Genomic DNA, 21,711 nt, shown 5'->3' on the forward strand with positions numbered 1-21,711 from the left:
TGTCTGGTTTTGGTAGTCTTTTGCAAAGGAAAACTCAAAAAGTATTTAGGAGTTGGAACCATGCAGTTTAATGATCCTGGACCGCAGTATTAGGGCGGCTTAATCCTCTGAGTGAGGGATGAAATGAATCATAAAAGATTTAAAGCTTTTGTAAAAAGAAGAGAGGATTATTCTGTTAGCCAGACAACACCTCTTCCAAGCACTGGTGCCATTACATAGTTAACTGGAATAATCCTGAACAGGTAGATTACTGCTGCATCAACCTTGACTGTCATAGTAGTTTGTTAAATACTTTGAAACAGCATCAGAGAAGTTGTAAATAAAACAAAGAGAGGGCTAATGAATGGCACTGAGAGCTCAGTCTAGTTCTACTGTGAACTTGCCAACCCCTAAACCATGCCACCTTCTCTAATGCTGACCCATGCAGTCCCCGTGCATTAAACAATACCCAGAAAGAGTGAGTTTATCTGGATCTACATCTTCTTGACTCATTTCCCACCCAATACTAGACAAGGAAGCACTTCTTCTTCCACTTCTGTATTCATTTTATGAGGTCTTGAGGGAGGTTTTGTTTGTTACTCTGCATTTGTACAGTCTCTCGTGCTCAGAATTCATTTAAGTTCCAAGTTAAGCTGCAGCCTACATGAAAATAATAAGACAAAACACTGCACCCAGTGTTTAACACCCAGTGTAATATCCTGCACACTTACAGTGTGAAGAAGCTCCCGAGAAATGCATCAGATAAACAGAAGTAGATCTGAAACACGGATGTAATGACTCACAGACACAAAGAGGGAACAAGAGTGCTATTCCCATATACCCACACCCAAATTTGATTGATCTGCACTTCAAAAATTAGGGTTTTTTTTTCCTAAGAAGGGAAATAAAAATTTCAACTAATATAACTCTGAGCTTTCTTAGTGGTGGCTGTTGCTAAAGTTCAGCTTCTGTGCACACATATCTGCTCTACGTAAGCAGGAGAGTTTGTGCCCGGGATGACCAGCACTGTGCAATAGCTGTCCATGCTGCTAAATGATCTAATGAATGGATAAAAGGAGAGAAGCTCGGGATATTTCAGAGCTTTAAAAATGTCCTAGCAGTCTGAGAAATCATCTGTTTCCTATTTTATGAGGTATCTACATAAAGTAATATTTTTTGTAGGTAATAAGTAATTTATCAGCATCAGTGCATTTTACTGTAAGATCTAGTATAAGAGCAGCAGCCTGGTGAAGCTGGGATTTGAAATCTAAGTGAAATACAATGCAGTATACTGAAGACTGATAAATCAATCAGTCTTCCTGACAACCCAGTGTGGTATGACATAAATGTTTAAGGAGGAAGAAATCTCTAGGAAGACATGCTTCGTGAAAAAATCATGGACAATGAAGCAAAGACTGATTTTTAAGAGCCATCTGCAACTCCATGACTACAGCTAATGAAAATGTGAACGCAGTAATTTATTGAACTTGGTATAAGTGTATGTTAAGAAATAAAACTGTCCTCATGTATATTGCATATTAAATGGGTGGAAAACGTTTGAATCCATATTATCAGTGTTTTGGGTTGTGCTTTTTTTTATTTTAAAACTAAATTCAGAAATTTAAATGTCCAGAAACCACAATAGCCATCTAAATCCAGTAAAGTGCTATTAATTGCTGCAAATAATATATCCTGCACACCAATATTTGGGTTGGATACAGCCCAAAAAATATTCTTCTAAGACCATAAACCTTCAGTTATTCTAATTTCACTTTCATTAAATGGTTATGACATTCTTAAGACTTGCCTGATTCTGGTGTCCAGTGAATTTTGACAGTTCATGTCAAAGTATCACCCTGCCTCAAAAGTTCAGATGGAAGACATCCATGGAAAGTGACAATATAGTGCAAAGTAACTGTGTATAGTTCAACATGTGGCAGTGCAAACTGCATGTGGGAACAAATAGCTTCCTTGAACCATTATATCTCTCCTCCTTGAAATGGGATAAGAATTCTGTGGTCTCGCCTGGTTTATGACTAATTAATACTGAGGAGCTTTGAGCCTCTTATAAGCTCAAGGGAAAAATAAAATTCCCTGACATAAGATAGGTAGGAAATTGTTAGAGCGAGTCCAGAGGAGGCCATGGAGATGCTGCGAGGGCTGGAGCAGCTCTGCTCTGGAGCCAGGCTGAGAGAGCTGGGCTGGGTCAGCCTGGAGAAGAGAAGGCTCCTGAAGGGGAGACCTTAGAGCAGCTTTCAGTGCCTTAAAGGGGCTGCAGGAAACCTGGAGAGGGGCTTGGGACAAGGGCAGGTAGGGACACGACAAAATAAGCTGTGGCTTCCCCATCCCTGGCACTGTTCAAGGCCAGACTGGATGGGGCTTGGAGCAAGCTGCTCTAGTGGAAGGTGTCCCTGCCCATGCCAGGGCATTGGAGCTGCATGAGCTTTAAGGTCCTTTGCAACCCAAATAATTCTGTGACTCTGTGATTCACAGGTTATCTTCAGCTTCTCTCAAAATGCTTCCTTAAGGTTATTATGCCCCCGCAAACTGGTTTTTTTTCCAGCAATTTTGGAATTTCTGCACTGTGAAGAGGTATTATATTGAGTTTTAACACAAACAGCCAGTTGCTCAGTGACAGGATCAACAGATCTAAAACTGTGAGCCCCAAACACCTTTTCCTATCAATTCTATCAATACTGAGGATTTGTAAAGCTTGATGAGATACTACTTGAAGAATCAAATAAAAGGCTAAGATAGGCTGTGAAAGGTGAAGTCCCTGCATAAACACAAATGGCATTAACAAGCAGACAGTGACATTAAAGTAAGATTTTGTTCACCACATTTGATGGGCCTCCAGTCCTCATGAAAGTTACTTCACCACCAGTCTTTTGACCACTCTTTTACAAGTTATGGATGTATTCCCACCATTTCCTCTGAGAGGTGTCAGTGGCTTTAGGTAGTAGTTTCTAATAGGGCATTACATATTCAATCCCAGTAGCAGCTTTGTAATTGTTCTTTTTTGCCCCCTAACAAAATGAAAGTGTTACACAATGGTTTGCTATGGGATTTGGGGTTCTTTGTTGAACCTCGCTGCTCCTTTATGAAAAGCATCCAGGAAAATGCTGTGATCTCTTTGATTTACTGATATGTGTTAGGTGGAGGACCAAAACCTTGCAGAGAAACAGAAGCAAAAAATAGAAGTTCCAGGAAAATTCTGGGAATGATCAGTACAAAGCTTGCTTTCCTTCTTACTAGGCACAGTGATACCTGTGACTTGCCTCTAGCTGTGCTTTCTGTGGTTTCTTTTTATCTGGAGTAATTATAAATTGATCACAGGCAGGAAGAAAAGATGCACTTTTTGCAACACGAGGTCTAAGTGCACCAGAGTTCCTGGTCAGCTTGATTTGGGATTTGTCTGTTTTCCAGTTTAAATAAAGCAAAGAATGATCACAATACAAACTAGTCTGCAAGAACTGAAAGACCACGCAGCAGTCTGGCAGGACAAAGTTATGATCTGTGCAATCTCTATATTGGCAGCATAATAAAATACCCAGATTTGTGAGAGTACTTCTACACAGCTGCTGAAATCCAGATACTAAATAAAAATGATTTAAAAATCAGCTTCTGAAGCTGGTTCACTGACGATACTTTACAAGCTACTTCGCATATTGTGGCTCTTGGACGTGCAGGGTAAGAGCACTGGTGCATCCGGGAGGAAGGAATAGCAAACGGCCTTTGAGATTTGGTTAAGGGATGAAAAATGACTCTGGAAAGGCTCTGAAAGCAAACCAGTGTAGTGAACAGCCCAGAAGCATGGGCACTGGCTGTGGGAAGCTGTGTGGTTTGGATTGCCTCCACCTCATCAGAGCGTGTAGAAGGCAGCTCTGCAGAAACATCACTCATGTAAGAAGTGGACATTGATAGCAATTAGTTTAGATTAGAGTCTGGAAACTGCAGGAAAGAGAAAACCGTGTGGTCAGCGGAGCGAAGGCAGATCACAAGGGCTTTCTCTTCAGTAAGGCTGACTGATGCCATGGCTGTTTTTCACGCTTTAAACTGCTTTCTCATGTGGCATTAAGTTACTGAAGAAAAAATCAAGTGAGTCTTCTTAGTACTTTTCCTATGGTGATGTGTTACTGCTAAGATTTCAGATTTTAAAGAGCTTATGTAAGTGTTTCCCATAAGTATAGTAATTATTTGATCTGACACTGAAATAGTGCTGAAAAAGCAAGTTTTATGATCACTGATAAAGGTAATGTAGAGGTAAAAATCCTCACAAGGCCCATCACATTTGACATATAAAGTGTCCTGTTTTTATGAATGTCTGCAGGGGAGAAAATGACTTGGCTGAGATACTGTATCTATTAACAGACAAATACCATGTATCCATATAGAGGAAAACCATTCTCTGAAGGGTCCATTCTAGCCAGACACTGACGTTGCAGTGGAGATCAGACCCTTGCCTTACCAGCTGGGAATAAAATGCATTCCTTCACAGTCCTGTTTGAGCTGTATATGTTGGATTATATTCTGTGGCACCAGTAGTATTCTTTTTTCCCCTTCACTGAAAGTAGTGGAGGGAGAGAGTTGTGTCTTTGCTTTATTAGTGATATCCTAAAATGTTCAGATCCTCTATAAAGAAGATCCCTTAAAAAGGAAAATTGTTCCCCCAACATGCAGTGGATGTCAGGGAAATAATAATAGCTGTTGTTTTGGTACATTCTCATATATACAAGAGACAGTTTGACTGGCTTCAGCCGTGTGATAAATTGAATTTAAGGCCCTCCATACTGTGGCAGTATTGCTGTACTTGATTTTATTTACATTTCTGACTTTTGGCTCTTCGGCACAGAAGAAGAGCAAAGGCAGATTGAAAAACACCAACCACCAAAAACCCCTCAAAACCACACGCAAACCAAACGACTCAAAACCCCCATGCCTTCAGGGCTTGTCATGAAAGCCTTTGTAGGAGTTTGATCAGTTAAAGATGTCTCATGCCTCAGAAATACGATCTCTGATCGGGGATGAACTATGATGTAATGCAGGAGTAAGACATCTCTGGGACTTCTACAAGGATACAGTGTTCTTCCACACCTCATTAAGCTTGCCAATCAGTGCTGAAACAGTTCCGAAAAGATAAACTACTTGAGAATTTCTCTCTTCTTTTTTAACTTTACTCATTGTCAGGTCATAGAGCAGAGCTGTCAGGAACGCATGTGGGAACTTCAATTTACAGGGCAATTTATACAGGAACACACAAACGCATAGTGATTTCTTCACACGAGTAATATTTGGAAGCATCTGACAACTCCTTTTTCAAGGCAAACTTATGCGGAAACAACCTTCAAAAAGCAACACTGCATAAGGTAATTTAGGAAGTCAGATTTTTCCAGCGTGCAATGTGGCTGCGGAATTTACGGCATTAAGTGGGATTTTGTTGCATTTGTTGTGGAAATGTATCTCTCCCTCTTTTTCTTTTTGCAAAACATTTTCAGATTGTTGCTTTGAAACTCTGCCATAAAGGAGTTGCTCTATTCCTGTACTGCGGGTACTGGGGATGATTTCAGATTTCCATTACTTCTCCTCTCCAAAGTAGGACTCCCATGAACCCAGGAAGGAAGGAATATATTCATTGTGAAGCCCGTTATCTCAGGCCATAACTGCAATAATATACTTGGTGACTGGCATTCTCAATGGGACATAAATTGTGAGAGTAATAACAATATTTGGAAGCAAAGGTCTCTATCTAATATTTTCTCTTTTTTTTTTGTTCTATAAAACAATAAAATTAATTTCACTTCAAGCCAAATCTTCAATTCTGACAGTGCTAAGTGATAATGAAAGTACCTTTTCTCATTAAAATTGCAGCTGAAATTTTGCATCTATGCTGATAATTTCTGTATCTACATACTAGGGAAGGTGCTCTTTGTGCCGCACACTTGGGAGCATCCCACTCCTGAGGTCCCTACCACCGGAACCTGCCTGTTCAGCTTCCAGCTTGTTTGCCTGCATAATGAAAGTGCCGATAGTAGGTGGGATACAAAGCAAGACTGTTTTTCTTCCTCTGTGGGGTAAGAGAATATTTTCCCTAATGAAACACATGCACAGTTCACTTATGTCTGGTTTAGTCTCACTTTGTGATACATTTGTCTGCAAACTTTGCCAGACTGGCAAGTTTAGATGAAATATTTCTGTTCTTCAGTATGCTAAGCCCTCCCCAGATCCCTTGTAATAGGATTTTCACAAGAGCTTCAATATGGAAAGCCAGAATATTTTTTTACTAGGGACATATTGTGTATATATCTTCCTTTGAGAAGGAAGTAATTGAAAAGATTACTATTGCCAAAATTCGCTTAGTTTAAGGATTTAAGGATTCCTTAATTCTGAATTCATATCATTTGATAAGTATCTGCATTGGTGACCATGTGGCATCAGTATACTTGAGGCTTTCGGTGTAGGACACATTACTTTTGTAAGACTTAGTGCTGTTGATGGATGTTGGAAGAAGAATATTTCTTGGGCTCACTTGGGGAAAACAGCAAGTTTTGAGGCTTATTTTTTGTACTAAAAGCACAGTATCTGATGTCACCAAAGTTCCCATCTTCAACACTTTAATGCATGGCAGATGCAAACAGCAGGTGACCGTGTAGCAGTGGAAAGAATTACATTTCTGCATGCTGCTCGCAGTGCAGTGTTTAACGCATGAAGCATTTAGCACATACTTTTACAAAGCAGAGGCTACCTTGATCTATCCTCTTCTTTGACAATGTGCACAAAATATGAAAGAAAGGAGCTTGATGGATTTGAGAAGCAAAAAGATCTGCTCACATTTTATCACATATTAAGCATTATTTGGTAGATTAATGACATACATATAAGAATGCTAGTGCCTCCTACATACTGTGGGGAGATGATCAGTTCTCTCCAGTCCTGGGATGATGTTTTTTCACATGTAATTTGGGACCAATGGAATGCCCTGACTCTTAAAAGTCAAAGGCATGCATTTCTCCCTGAACATGCCCCTGGCCACACAAAGAGCATCAGTCCTGTTTTAAGCAAAGATCGGTTGTATAGTTATTTTGTTTTACAAAGCAAAAAGATTATTGCAGTATCAGAATGAGGGTTTCATTCCTTATTCTAGAGAAATGCTAATACTCTTTCTCAGCCAAGGGGCCTATCAGTCTTATTTAATAGGGAGCCAGTTCTCTGTGGCCTAAGAGTCCCTTTCAGTTATCATTTCATGACCAAATCAAGCTGATGTCTTAGTCCATGGTTAGAACTTTGCACTTAAGAGCTCAACAAACCCAGCTCCAGAACCCAAGCTCCTACTGAATTGTCATATGAGAGACAGCAGGGAAATATGAAAGCTGAAGGACTGTAAGACAACCACGAAGCAATGCTGATGCACATGACAGAGCTCAGCTTCTGGAAACATGAATCTGTCAATCATAAACATAATTCTCGAAGGATGTGGAACTTGTTAGGGTGAGTCCAGAGGAGGCCACAGAGATGCTGTGAGGGCTGGAGCAGCTCTGCTCTGGAGCCAGGCTGAGAGAGCTGGGCTGGGTCAGCCTGGAGAAGAGAAGGCTCCTGAAGGGGAGACCTGCGAGCAGCTCCAGTGCCTAAAGGGGCTGCAGGAAAGCTGGAGAGGGTTGGGTTTTACTTTTGTCTAGTGGAAGGTGTCCCTGCCCGTGACAAGGGGTTGGAACTGGGTGAGCTTTAAGGTCCTTTCTAACCCATTGTGGGATTCTGTGATTCACAGGCTAAGTCTGCAGCTACTCTTGAAAGGCTTCCTTCATTTTGTTTCCTATTCTGCTGCAAGCTGGTTCTTCCAGCGATTTTAGAACTTCTGCTGTGAGAGTAGATGTGGTATTCAGTTTTAATACAAACTAAGTAGCCACTTTATTAGTAACAAGATCAAGAGATCTAAAAATGTGAGTCCCAAGCACCTTTTCCCTGCTTATCAGTCCTGTTCCATCTTCATCCTTGTAATTTCATGTTCCTTCTTTTTGTCTCTTTGCGATATTTTGAATATAACTGGGCAATACAGATGTTTTTCATATAGTGGATTATTGTAGATGAGTTTTCCATGATAAAACAATTCTCTAGCTTCCTATTCTCCACAGACTTTGAAATAAAATATCCCTGATTTTAAGATAGAATGATTAATCTGAACCAAATCCCAGACACAGAAAGCTTCAGAGGAGGAACTATATATAGAAAAGATGTTTAGCATGAGTTATGCAATAACAAAACCAAAGGAGAGTTGAAGTCAGAGTGCTGATGTTTGCAAAACATTCTTGGGCTTGATACCAAAAAATGCTTAACCTTTTAACAAATAATTTCTCCAATAAACCCATAATCTGCTGTAGCTAACTTCCTGATTTTTTGTAGAATGCCTCTATAAAGTGTTAGCGTGCACTGCTTAAAACTTCTGCCTTGCATTTCAACAGGTTAAAAGCACAGTCTACATTTAAGTTTCTTTTGCTTCAAAGAATCTGAGTATTCTGAATTTTTAAGGCTTTCTAATAGTAAATTGGTTTTGTTAAATATAAAATGTGAGAGCCCTTGCAGGGCCATTTTCAGCATAATGCGAGCTGCAATCCTACTGTCCATAGCAGTCAACCTCTCAAGGCTTACTTACTCAACCATGGGTGCTGAGGTTACCAGTTAAAGAGATGAGGTGCAAAGACTATTCACTCCATTATTTCTTCACGAGAACAAGAGTTGCTTTCTCTCTGGAAGGGGAAAGGTGGCCAAGGTAGTTTGTCTTCCATCTACAGGAGAGGAGGAACCTTCCAGAAAGAGAGAACATATAACAAGTTAATTCTTCTCTTATTTGGCTTGAATATAAGAACCTTCTGTGCATGCTATACATGCAATATTGTTGAGCACATATAGAAATTAAGCAGACATAGACCCATAAGGTTTTGTATTTGTCAAAATTGTTTTAAGTATGAAATCTTAAATGCCAGAAGACTTTTAAGTCCCCTGAGTTTCCAGGGTGTAGAAATGCTGATCTATATCTAAAGTCAACAGATTGGGTAGATGCAGATGGCTTGCATGGCAAACAGTCATGATTTCTTACGCAATTTTAGGGAAGAAAGCCTGTTTTTAATCATAATCTTGTTGTCCATAATATTTTGTAGTCTTTTGTAAAGCAGTTTAAACACGAGTAATCTCAAGGGCTTGATTTTTATATGGTATTGACAAGCATGTCTGATCAATAGAATCATAGAATCATGGAATGGCTTGGGTTGGAAGGGAACTTAAATCTCATCCAGTTCCAACCCCCCCTGTCACAGGCAGGGAAACTTCCCACTAGACCAGGTTGCTCAAGGCCCTGTCCAATCTGGCCTTGAAATCTGTTTGCTCTGTAATATACCAAGGGACAATTGCTCATTTACAAAGAAAATAATAAATCTATAGCCATTTTTCCCTTTAAATGATACCCCATTTCTTCTTCATTTTCCAGGTTTTAAAATATGGAAGGGCCAATGACTCACAGGAAAGTATTTTTTGCAACAGATGAGACTAATTATGCAGGCACTGTGCATATTTACATTGTTCCAGCCCTCTTCATATTCTTAATTATGCATTAAATGTTGGACAGAATAGCAGTTATTTTAGCAAGATTAGAAGTTAAGCAGGGATAGTGGCAAGGAGGAATAAGAAACAAATAGAAATCTGATTATTTCAGGTATTACCATTGGGATTGTATAATTAAGTGCATTCCTCATTTCATTTCAAGTTCAACTATAACAGTCAGCAACCTTCCCCCCACCCCTTTTGTGTTGATCTCCTCAGTCCTCAGAAGGGCCACTAGGCAAAATGAGTTCTCACATCTTTGATTAGCTTGAGAACAATCTGATTTTCCATGTTTCAGTATCTGTTCAGTTCAGTGAGTCGCTGTCTGAGACTCTTTTGTTTACAGCAAGATTTAGTAAGAGGCAACACTGTGAGATTGCAGATAGATCACAAAATACTAGTAAATATGTGGGGGTGGGAAGATGATGGGTTTATCTGTAAGTAGCTCTGAAGCAGGAATAGAAAACTGTGCTACCCATACACTGTGGTTTTCAGTTACATAAAGGAAGCTTTTACTGATCAAAATTCAGTGGTACCCTGGATTCTGAAAGCTTTTCCTTTGGCTCATTGCAATTCCTCACTGCGGTAAAGGCAGTGGCAGTTATGCCTGTTGAAGCGTTTGCTGCTGTGTTAGTGACCTGGCAAAGGTGTTCACAGGAAGAAATCACAATGGTCATCTGCTTTAAAGAGAAAAGATTTATCTTATAATTGTAATAAGGATCCTTATGTGTTGTAGTGCATTTGCCATTCCTCACCTTCTGAAAGAAAGAAGTATCATGATGCTTATTTTGCTGTAGGAAAAACTCACACAGGAAGATGAAGAGGCTCATCCAAGTCATCCAATAAACTGGTGGCACAGCCAGAGACAATGAATCTCTGCTATCCCAGTCTGATGCCCTATGTTCTCTCAAAAAGATTCACTAACAGTAGAAGGCTGCATGGCAAATACTCCTCATTACCTGATAGATTGTGGATTTCCTATCGACTTTTCTTTGCAAATCACTGTTTAGCTGTAAACAGCCCAGGTGTTTCCCATGACAGTGTTTGTAACACTGAAGACACTTGCAGCTACCGGGATACAGAGCACATGTGTCAAAAGAAAATCCTCATTAATAAAGTATGAGAATCCTGGCTTTTTCACAAAACCTTAATGTGACACAGAACCCCTTCTCACTGCTTGCCATAACTTTGCCTTTGAAAACAATGAAGTTTTGTAATGTGAGCTCACTTCAGTGAATTCACTGCAGGGAGGAATTTAATCTGTTCTTTTCTCTCTTCATAGCAGTGAAGAAAGCAGGTGCTATGAGAAGAAATAGCTGCAAAAGGCACGTGAAAGCAAACAAGCTGTTCTAGCTCTTTGGTTTTTTGTCTATACCATGGGAGTGGAGTCAATGCTGTGCACAAATTGTGTGTTGCCACATGCATTTGGCCAGTCATTCTCTCATTGGAAGGGATGCTGCCTGGGAGCAGCATTTGATTCCTTTGCTCATGGCTTACTGAAATTCAGCCTCCATATTAATATTTATCATATTAAATAACCTTATTGTATTGAGTAACCTCAGCCTTGTTATTCTGCTGAAAGAGCGTAACAGCGATATAACAGTACAACAAATTAGTTGTTTCAGTGAAAACCTTTTTTGCCTTTTCAAACAGAGCTTCCAAGTTTCCACATCAGCAACTGGTGTGAAACTTGAAGGCATTTAAATTTTTAATTTTCCCTTTCAATGACTGGGTTTTAATTAACAAAAATCACAGTGGCAGTGACTGGCACAAATAGACGCTGGAACTAATTACTAAGGTGGCATGAGCTGAGATTTAAAATGTAGATTTAATTTTGGAAGAGAACAACATAAAAGTTCAACCCTACATCCTTTATGAAGGTAATGGATTGCACCAGTGAGATGACCTGTCTCTTACAGGAAAGTGGATTTTGTCAGCATATTTGCATGTAATACTCTGCTATATATACCGTAGCCTTTCCCAGAGGCAGTTGCTCACACATTTGTAATTCCTATTCATCTCTTTGATTAAACAATTGAACCCCCTTGTAGCTATTCTATTTTTACATATTTTAATCCATTTGGTCACTGTAGGGATGTTTTCAAAGCCATCTAGAAGCATGTGATGAGTCTTGGAGTTTTCATTGTACCACCTGGAGTCCTCAAAGGCAATGACATCTTCTAATTAACAGCCAGCTCTGAGTAGATTAAAAATGTATCCCCACAAGTTCATGGCTGAGAAAAAGGATTTAGAAATTAGCTTGACAATTTGCTTGACTTAGGTTTTGTGATGCTCTATTGCTCTCATGTTTTAATATATTGCATCTTTTCCAGAAGTCAGAGAGTAGGGAAAGAAAGACCAGAAATTGGAAGAGAAGTAGAAATGGAAAGAAAAGGAACAGAGAAAGGACGAAAGAATGAGGTTTCAGTCACATCTAGTAGTGATAAATCAAAGGTTTCCAAAAAGCTAGATTGAATATGTCTGTTGTTTCCCCCTGCTATATTTTACCCATAAAGTCAGCAAGTAACTGACTGTTTTCCTGTGTAATCAGTGTAAATCATTTGAGCAAAAGTTCTGTTTTCTGGACTAGCCATCTGTTACTATTTCTTAACACTTGAGAGTTAAAAAGTTTGGATATTAAAAGTCTCTTCTTTTTCTTGTGTTTAAAAATATATCCTGTTTGTATACTTCACAACACATGCTGCAAAAATGTTAATTTTATATTCATGATTTCCAGTTCATTTTCTGTGTTCCACAGATGACTGTGTTGTTAATGTCCCTTTTAACTGGGTCTTTGAAATAGCTGAATTTTTTTTAGGATAAGTGCCAGAGTCCCCAAATATCTCCTGTTCCTAGCTCATGTTCTAGGTCCATATGGGATGAGGGATTTGCTTTGGTATACTCTCAAGGCACAGGACTTCTTAGCCCTAAGGCTAAAGACTGGATAGTTGGATAGTCATAACGATGGAGACTCCAGACTCCGTTCTGAATGCAAACTAAACATCTATCTTCTCAGCACCTCAGAAAAGAGTTTTCTATGAAATGATGGAAATGTAGCTAAGAGAGCCTTCAGGGCATGAACTGTTACAGAAAAATCTCATTCTAATATTGCCCAAAGCACTAATGGTAAAGGCTCCCCTCTGGATTAAAGTGTATCTTTGATTAATCTCAACCAATTTCTCCTTTTCATTACACTGAAAAATATAACTTTTAGATTAGCACCTGTTATTTTCATAAGTTTCCCAAAAGTCAGAAGTTATGCCAGTAATTTCAAACTTCTGACAATTAACTTTATATCTGAGACATATGCAAAGTGACTAGGTTTAATAAAAAAGTCTGGTCTAGCTGTAGAAAAAGGATGCAACCAGCATGAAGCATGACACAACATTCTTTTTGGCTTAGCATAAATTCATATATTCACCGGAATGCATGAAAGATAATAACCAAAATGTGACCTACTAATTTCTAATGTAATCAGTGGTAGGTCTCTGACAGTTGCCAAGTGTCTCTATGGACTTTAAGGAATTCAGGCTTCTAGCCCCTAGCACAGCAAGTGTGCATTCATTTGTCATCCCACTCATATACCTCCTGTTATTGCCTAATACTAGGATAGCAGTACTAGCTGCACAAGCAGCTTGTAAGAGGACTTCATCAGTGATACAGTGGGAGTGACAGATGCATCTAAACTGATCAAAAGTATAAAACTAAACTGAGGGGATTAATCAAAGGGCAATCAACTTTTCAAGTCTTGGATAGGATATATAGTAATGTGCTGCAAATTCCAGAGGCATGCCGAGTAGTTTGGTTCTCAGTCAATTTGGGCTAATAAAACTAACGTGTTTTTAAAGAGAGTGGTGAAAACACATTACTTATTATAGTACCATCTATTACGAAAACCCAACACCAAAACGTACTTGTTCTTACTGTTGGTTAAAAAGCATGCCTTAATTCTGCAGACCCTAAAGGGTGCAAGAAGTGGAATTGTAGGAAAAAACCGTCTTACCAAAATGATTACAGAGGAAACAAGCTGCAGCTCACTGTAATGGTACCCTGCAATTTCTTTTTTACTGTTGTAATAAAAATGTATATAATAAGTCTTTTCAGCCAGAGAGAATTTGAGGAATTGGTGCTTACATACTGCAAAATTATGCTCCTTTGCTGAAATTGAATGCAACTATGCCAAGTTAGATATGGAGTATAAATTAGATGATTATTGTGAAAGTGGAAAAGAGAAACGATAGTGGCATTTTGGGCAGACAGAAATTGCTTGGGTTTGAGGGATGGTAAGTTTGTGCAAAAACTTTCTTAACCACAGCCCCTCATGAACTTCTCACAAGTGAAGACACTTGCTAAATCATGTTAAATCATTCCCTCAGAGTGGGAAGGAGAGCGAAGGGTGCTGCCCCAGGCTTGACTCCAATATTAGTCATAGAATCATAGAATTGTTTGGGTTGGAAGGAACATTCAAGATCACCTAGTTCCAACCCCCAATTATTAATTGCAGTGTATTTCCCCAGAAGTCACCCATCACATTTTCACATCAGAATGTGTCTGAAAATGCCTCAATTCTGCCAGGCAAATAGTATTTTGGGGATTGAGATAGTCTTTATAGACACTTTGATATCTATAGTCTTCTTGATTAGGGACCACTAGGTACTACTGGAAAGCTGTGAGAAATACAAGCTTAGGATGCCTTTAAAAATACTCTTTTTTTTTGCCTAGAAAGCAAATCTCTTTCAAGGCTATTTGGTCAATGAGACATCCTCTCCAGCTCCATTCTCTTCTCTATAGGCAGGGCTTATGGTGTTAATGAAGTCCTCTAACAGTTACAATCCCTTAACTCCCTTTAGGTAAAAAACCTGGATTTTTCACTGTTGTGACTTAGAGAAGAAACTTGTATCATTTACCTCTTGACTGGAAGAGAATGGAAATTTTCCTATTGTTTTGAGTGTTCCCAAACTTCCTTATTTTTCTAAAAGAATTCCCTGTGAAATGGCAGTCTTGGCACTCATGTTTGTATTTATCATTTCCTAAAAACCATCAACTGGATTATATTTTTAGACAAGACTTACTTAAATCCTGACATTTGCTCTAAATTACAAATTAGTTTATCAAAATGGCCCTCTTTAGTGTCTCTCTCCAGGTATACGAGCATACTCACTACTGCAGAAGCTGCTGTTATCTTCACTTATGTTGCGCAAAGTATTTTAACTTTCACACAGAGCTGAAAAGCATCTCAACATGTCTTTGTGGCTAATTCAGTTGAAATATCCCAGTTTCCTTCCAAGAGCCCAGTTCTCTCCTCAGACTGCTGAAATAGTGTTACATTGAGGAATAAATTATAGCAAGTGCTAAGAACTGTCAACAGCCAGCAAGCACCAAAACCTTGCAAGCCCCTTCTCTTCTAGATGGAGATCTGAAACTCCTCCAAAACCAATAAATAAAACTAAGATTCCTACTGTGTATTTTAATCATCTCAGAAAACTAACTCATTTCCAGATTCTTGGAAATGTTTTGCTCTTCATTTGCATTTATTACTATTCCTGAGGAGTAGTTGCTCCCCAGTTGCAATCCCTCAATAAAAATCCACTCAGAGACATTGTTGGTAGAATACAGAATTCTGGTTAAGAAACTAAGTTGACTTAAATCAGAACACATTGCTATAGCTCACTGAGTTTGCTTTAATATGCTAATAGAAATTCCACTGGCGCACAGTGCTTTTTTGCTGCGATTTTCAAACAAAATCAAGCATAAACCTCATAGCAGTGTATTAGTGGCTGGTCTGTGTAATTTGCTGAACTTAAAATTTGGAGGAAGAAACCGTATTCAGAACTGCTGCTTTTCATTTCAAAGGTCTCCAGTAAGACCTTCATAGTTTGTGTAGCTCAGGACTGTGAGCCCTGACACCAACTGCAGCATGAGCAAACCTCACAAGTGAGGAGGAGCATGGTCCCACACTGACCGTGGTCCTGCTGCAACGTACACTCGAGTGGTTCTGTTGCTGTGTTCCCTTTTCCTCTGCCCTTTGCTACCAACTGAAACAGCAGTTGTTCAGGCTGGTTTGCTTCGTTAGGTGCTCAAATCCACGCCCGATTCCTGAGTTCAAGTGACCTAATTTCCCCTCCCATTTAAAGATACTGGTTTTGCTTACTGCCTTTGGAAAACAGACTGTCCTGACATGGTGTTTATTTATGGGCCTTCAGTACACAAGTCTGAAAACTGTTGGCTTCCTTCTTTGGCTAAAAACTAGGTTAATTATGAGAAGCATCTGCCAATCTGAAGAGCACAATTCTGTAGTCCTGGCCATGTGGCACACACATTATTAAAGACATAAGAGCCAATTCAAATCAGGAAGAACATTAGGAAAAGACTTATTTAATTATAAAAAGAATTTCAAGGAAGAAAATCCTCTTTTTCTGTTTGAAGTGACCTGCTGGAAGTCCCAGAACATTATTTGCAAGGGAGGAATTCAGGTGAGCTGGCTAAGAGTTCCTCTCCTTGTCCCTACCAGACCACAGATTCACAGCCAGTAGGTAATTAATGACAACCACTCTAGGCTGTCTGCCTTTGCAGTTTGTCCTCTGGCACGTCTGAGGATCAAAGCAGTCAGTGGCCTCGAGCTCCAGGACCCCACTCCTGCACTGAGAGCAGGAACTACTGAAAAAGCAATGGCACAGGTTAACAGCGAGAGCTTACAGTTTCTCTTATTCAAGGTCTGTGCAAACAGGGAACATAATAAATTATCTGCGAACAGTAACGCACACTCTACATAGGAGTGAACGTATGAAGCCCCCATCTCTCACCGTCTCCTCTCCTGCAGATAGATGGTACAGTTCAAGGAACAGCTCTCTAACCTGCCAATTCCCAAGCACTCCATTTTATTTTATAAGGGATGGGCAACAATGCACAAGTAAATCTTTCCATTCTCTAGAAATGCTTCATAACCCTTCACCAAAAGAACAGTTGCACATCCCCAAGCAGCACAGGCTTCTTTATTAAACTGATTGGTTGAAGTTTTTCAAAACCAGTCTATTCTGATCCTTCTGAAAGGTACTGTGTTGAGAATATGGACACTGATGTTAGCTTCTCCACTCTGTCCTGTCTCAGCATTGTGCTGGAAGCGCTGATAGAGATGGGAGAAGTATTCTACAAACTGAAGACGACACATACTCATATTGTTTAGTGCTAATGTTTTTGCTGAACAACCAAGGATTCAGTTTTAAAATGGTGACTTAGAATATTTTGCATACAAAGAGGATGAATGTAAACCCTCTCATTACATACCATGATGTCTATCAGGTTCTAAGGGGTCTCCAGGAAACTCATTTTCTGAAAACATTTGCAAATGCTGTTAAAGGGTAGAATGATGTATTTGCAGGACATCACCTGTAAACACCAATGCAAACTCATTAACTTCTTTGCAGAAGGGACATCATCAGGACAAAGATTAACAGGTGAAAATGTCATTCAAATCATTGGCTAAAACCCATGGCGGATGTGCACATATCTTGAATTCGTATCCACTGCAATTTCATCTCAATTTGAATATTCAAGAGAAGTCCGTTCTGAAAACCCAACAGCAGATTTGGATTTCTGAAACAGCTTAGATTCAAGCCAAAGTGCAATGTTGTAAATTCTTTTTAGTGCTTAAGCATTTTCTTTATTCTACTGACCACGGGGATTTACTACCACTAATATTTCTTTATACAGTCTGTGTCAGGGGACTTCACCATGCTCAAAGGGTAGCAGACAAGTAGTAGCTGCAGCCAGCAGGCACAGTTTTCCAGGTACGTTGTACCAGTGCCATTCTGTGCTGTTAACAAGCAGAGTAAATGTTAACCGGTTCATTGGGATTACCCTTTCTTTAAATAATGAAAGGAGCTCTTTGATATCTACTGAAGCAGTCCCAAGGAGCAAATAAAGACAGCTCTGCTTAATTAATTCGTATCTTTTCCACTAAGAGTTTTAACCTGCCTAAAATCAAATATAAGAAGATTAAACTATGCTTTAGTTGTCAGCTAAAAACATATTGATAGAAAGCTGCTAAATCTTTATTTTGCAGAAGTAGACAGTATATTTTGAAATGATACAGCTGCCATTGAATCAAACTGTAGTCCCAAGAGGTTACAGAAAGGAAAAGATTTTAAAGTTAGCATGATAATTTGCCTAGAGGACTATCATCATTTAGATAGTTATTCCTTTTCTAAACATCTCACCTCATCCTTATCAGTGGCATATGTCAAACGTACACCTTCCTGAAATGTGTAAGGGGACAGGGTGGTATTGCAAGAGCATTAAATCATTTATGACAGAAAACTTCCTATCTTGATGCTATGGGCAGAATTAGGGTTAATGGGTTACAAATATCCATACGAGTAAAGTTAAAACAGTTTTACCACTACCAAAAAAAACACATGCTGTTGGAGCTCTGATAGACATTTACAAAGCTTTGTTGCCAAGATGATGGTTTTGGCAGCATTTTGATTGCATGTTATCCAAGGGTGTGTGTCGCCTAACAAAATATGTGATAGCTGCATGAATGTTCCTTGGAAGCCTTTATTAACTCGTGATGTTAAGCTAATAATAAAATAACGATCTGTGCAGAACTAACGTTTTTAGAGTAATTTAATAACCCAGGAAGAATGCATTTTAGATCACTTGTTTTCTTTCAGTAACGGTTTGATTTTTCTTTGGCTATTTTCTTCTCCCAGAATATCCAGTGAAAATAAATACTGGAGCTTATTGCTTTTCCAGTGTGCTGTGCTTTGATAAATAACCACTTTTATGGTAGTAAACCTCATCCTTTTAAAAGCCTGAGGCTTGAAGGGACGTTCCCACACCAGTCACGTGTTGACATTACAAGCTGCAGTAGGACTGGACTCTGTGAGATGCTGAGTGTCAGCAATTTCCTGAGTGTTTAGACATAAACCAGGGTAACACAAAGCTTTTACAGCACCCCAGGACTGTAAATCGGGATGGAAAAATGCTAGTGCACTCCAGAAACATGAGAAATTCACACCTTTAGCTTTCCTCAGCCCTTCCAGAGGCTATATGTGCTCCACTGATGCTGAGTCTAAGTCTTTCCTGACTCCCTCTGAATAAAGAGAGCTAAGGAGCAAGGTGACCTAAGCTACAGGGACTGAGACAGGGCAATTGCCCCAATTCTCCACCAAGCCTATAGCCTGGCAAGGAGTAACCACGTCATCTTCAGTGTCTGCAAGTCTCTCAGCTACCAACCTCTTAATACTCTCTGCCAAAGCTTCCTTTAAGCTTTCTGGATCTTCCTAATCCAACAAACCTCCACCTGTCTCTTCCTCATCAAACTGGACAAAATAAGTCACTTTATATCTAACTATACCTCCCTCCCATCGTTTTCTCATCCCACTAGCTACCCACTCAGCAGAACAGCCTGGCCTAGGCTGAATCTTTTCACATTGCCAAGTAGGACTTGCTGCAGCCTCAGCTTGTTCCAGGGCAGTCTCCTATGAAATACTTCACTTACAGGTTGTATGTCCTGAGTGCATGCTGTAGGTAAGAGTTAATTATTAGAGCTAGATAGACTAAAACAAGTAAAATATTTTCAAGACACACAAAAGTGAATTGTTCATGTCCTTCATAAGGGTCACAGGACACTGAACATAGCAAATAATTAAGAACACTTGAAAATAGTAGCTGCGTGGATTTTTAGGTAGGCTGAGTACTTCGAATGCATTCACTGTTTGAAAGGGATCCTTAATTTCATGAACTAACTTATGTTTTAAAGAGTAACTGAGTAATTCAGACATAACAATCGTGGAATGGTTCAAGGAGAGAACAAACATAAATTGTTTAAGACAAAGTCACTCGAGCAGTATAACCCAGTTTTAGCTCTTACTCAGCTTTTATTGACTCAGTGTGTTCAGTGAGCCAAAGGATGCTCTCAGCTGCCACACAGCAAAGTTGTTAGACATTTCCAACAAAGCAGAACAGGTTGTTGCCATTGACTCCTGTGCATAGTTTCTCTAATTATGCATCAGAGAAAGATGCAATAATGACCTGGAATTTGGTAGCAGATATTTATTCCTCTTCCTTGGCCTGCATAAAACCAAACTAAATTTATCCATTAAATAGTGGGCTCCATATTAGTATATTCATATGCTTGTTATCTAAGCATTCTGTTTGGAAAGGTGATTTATTGTAGGTCAGCATTTGCTTATCCTTATGCGTTCGTAGCATGATTTATTTCCCATACTTAAGCGAAACGTGATCATGCAGCTCTACTAGATTCTTTCACACAATCATTAACTTTTCTTAGCAGCGTGAACATACTGGAAAAGGAAGCTTATTCCCACTGCTTCAAATTAAAGGGGTGAATGAAGACCATGAACTATTCTACATTTTGTCTCAAGAACATTAGAAATAATGAATCCTCTAACATATGGTCACTGAATGTTGCTATTCTTGTTTTCATCTTTAGGATGATGGTAAACCCCATTTTTCTCCCTATGTATCCTCTCTCACACCACCTGAAGAAATTCAGCTTTTGCCTAAGTAACAGCAGTTATCATTCCTCATGTAATCCTTCTTTTTCCACAGAGAAGATTTTCCTCCATGGCATGGTGGTGACCAGCTGGATCTTTGGTGCTTTTTTCCTCAAGACTCCTAGTTAGTCCCTAAAGGCATTCTTTAATTTCCTTTTATCTGCTAGCACCTCTCTGCCTTGTGGACTCTTTCCTTTATTATATTATTTCCTTGAAACTTATAGGTCAAATTTTCTCTGTCCTCAAGAAGCCGAGACAGCCAAACCAGCTGACGTACTCTCGGTCAGTTGTCTTTGCTGTTGCTTGTGACAGAAGGAAAGGGAAACTCAAGTCTAAATAGGTGACAGAAGAAATGGCAGGAAATCCAGTGGCTGGAGAGTACAGAGACCTTGTTAGAACCCCATGGAGATAATGGAAAGTGGAGATCAGCCCTTGTCTGTCCCAAGAGGCAGGGAGGCAGCTGGGCAAAGGCATAGCTCTAAACCAACCATACAAGCTGGTCTCAGAGAAGGGAGGGAACTGGGGATATGAGGAAGCAGGGAGAGGTGTTTGGAGATGTGGGAAGAAGGTGGAGAAATTTCTGCAGCATGATCTGAAAAGGACAGTGAATAGAATGAAGAAGAATTAAGAGAGCTTTTCGGAAAGAGGAAGCTAGTGAGATTTGTTCACTCTTTTAGTGGGAAATCTGTATGCATATCTGTGTGCTCTGTTAGTCTGGCCTCTCACCTTCTTCAGAAACACCAGGCTGGATGGCCTTTTTCCTTCCTCTACAGAAGGAAAGTCACACACAGAGAGACACCCACTGCAGAGCAGCACGACGAGGCTTGAGCCTGGTGTCTACACAGCCTCCTGGGTGCCTCAATGTGTCCCTTATTTTTGAACGTCTCCAAACTGGCTCCCTTTTTATTCAGCCTGGAAGCCTATATTCATAGCTTCTCACAAAAGTGACTTCTTAAACTCCATTGCAAATTGCCTTAGTTAATACCTTTTTTCACAAGAATAGTAGCCTCCAATTTGATAGAGTTATAAAAGCATAACTTCAGCTCTGTTGATTTCACTGTAAAGCAGAAGTATTCGGATTGGTTTAATAATGGATAAGACTTTTGGACTGTAATAAACACTTTTTTTTTAATCAGCTTTTTATGCTTGGCAGATTAAACTAATACAAGTGTTCTTCAGATATGTATTTCTGAGTGTGCAGGGACTGCAAAACAATAATATATAAAATCATTAAAAAGAGTAATGAACTAGACAAAGACAGTGGAAAATATACTTAAAGGTTAAGGGATTGCAATAAGCATAGTATTACATTGTGTAAGATGATGAACAATCTAAAATGAGATGTTATAACAAAATCAATGTTCACTGCTCAGTATGCAAGTGTTTAATGCAGAGAAGTAAAACTTGTGAAGATCCTGACCGGTTCTTAGCAATATCCCATGCAACTATAATAAATTACACAACGTCATTCATGCAGAAAATTACTCAGAGGTAGTTATGGATCTCAGTTCTCCAGAATGGCTCTTGTATGAACAACTACACAGATGTATCGCTAATAAAGAACACTGGGCTGTAAGTTAGAATTTGCCATAAAACAAGCCCAAACCGCTACCGATAAAGAAAC

This window comes from Pezoporus wallicus, unplaced genomic scaffold (genome assembly GCF_028554395.1).
Source record: "Pezoporus wallicus isolate ANWC-B61680 ecotype Strahan unplaced genomic scaffold, APGP_CSIRO_Pwel_v1 contig_8188, whole genome shotgun sequence".
In the NCBI taxonomy this organism is placed as follows: Eukaryota; Metazoa; Chordata; class Aves; order Psittaciformes; family Psittacidae; genus Pezoporus; species Pezoporus wallicus.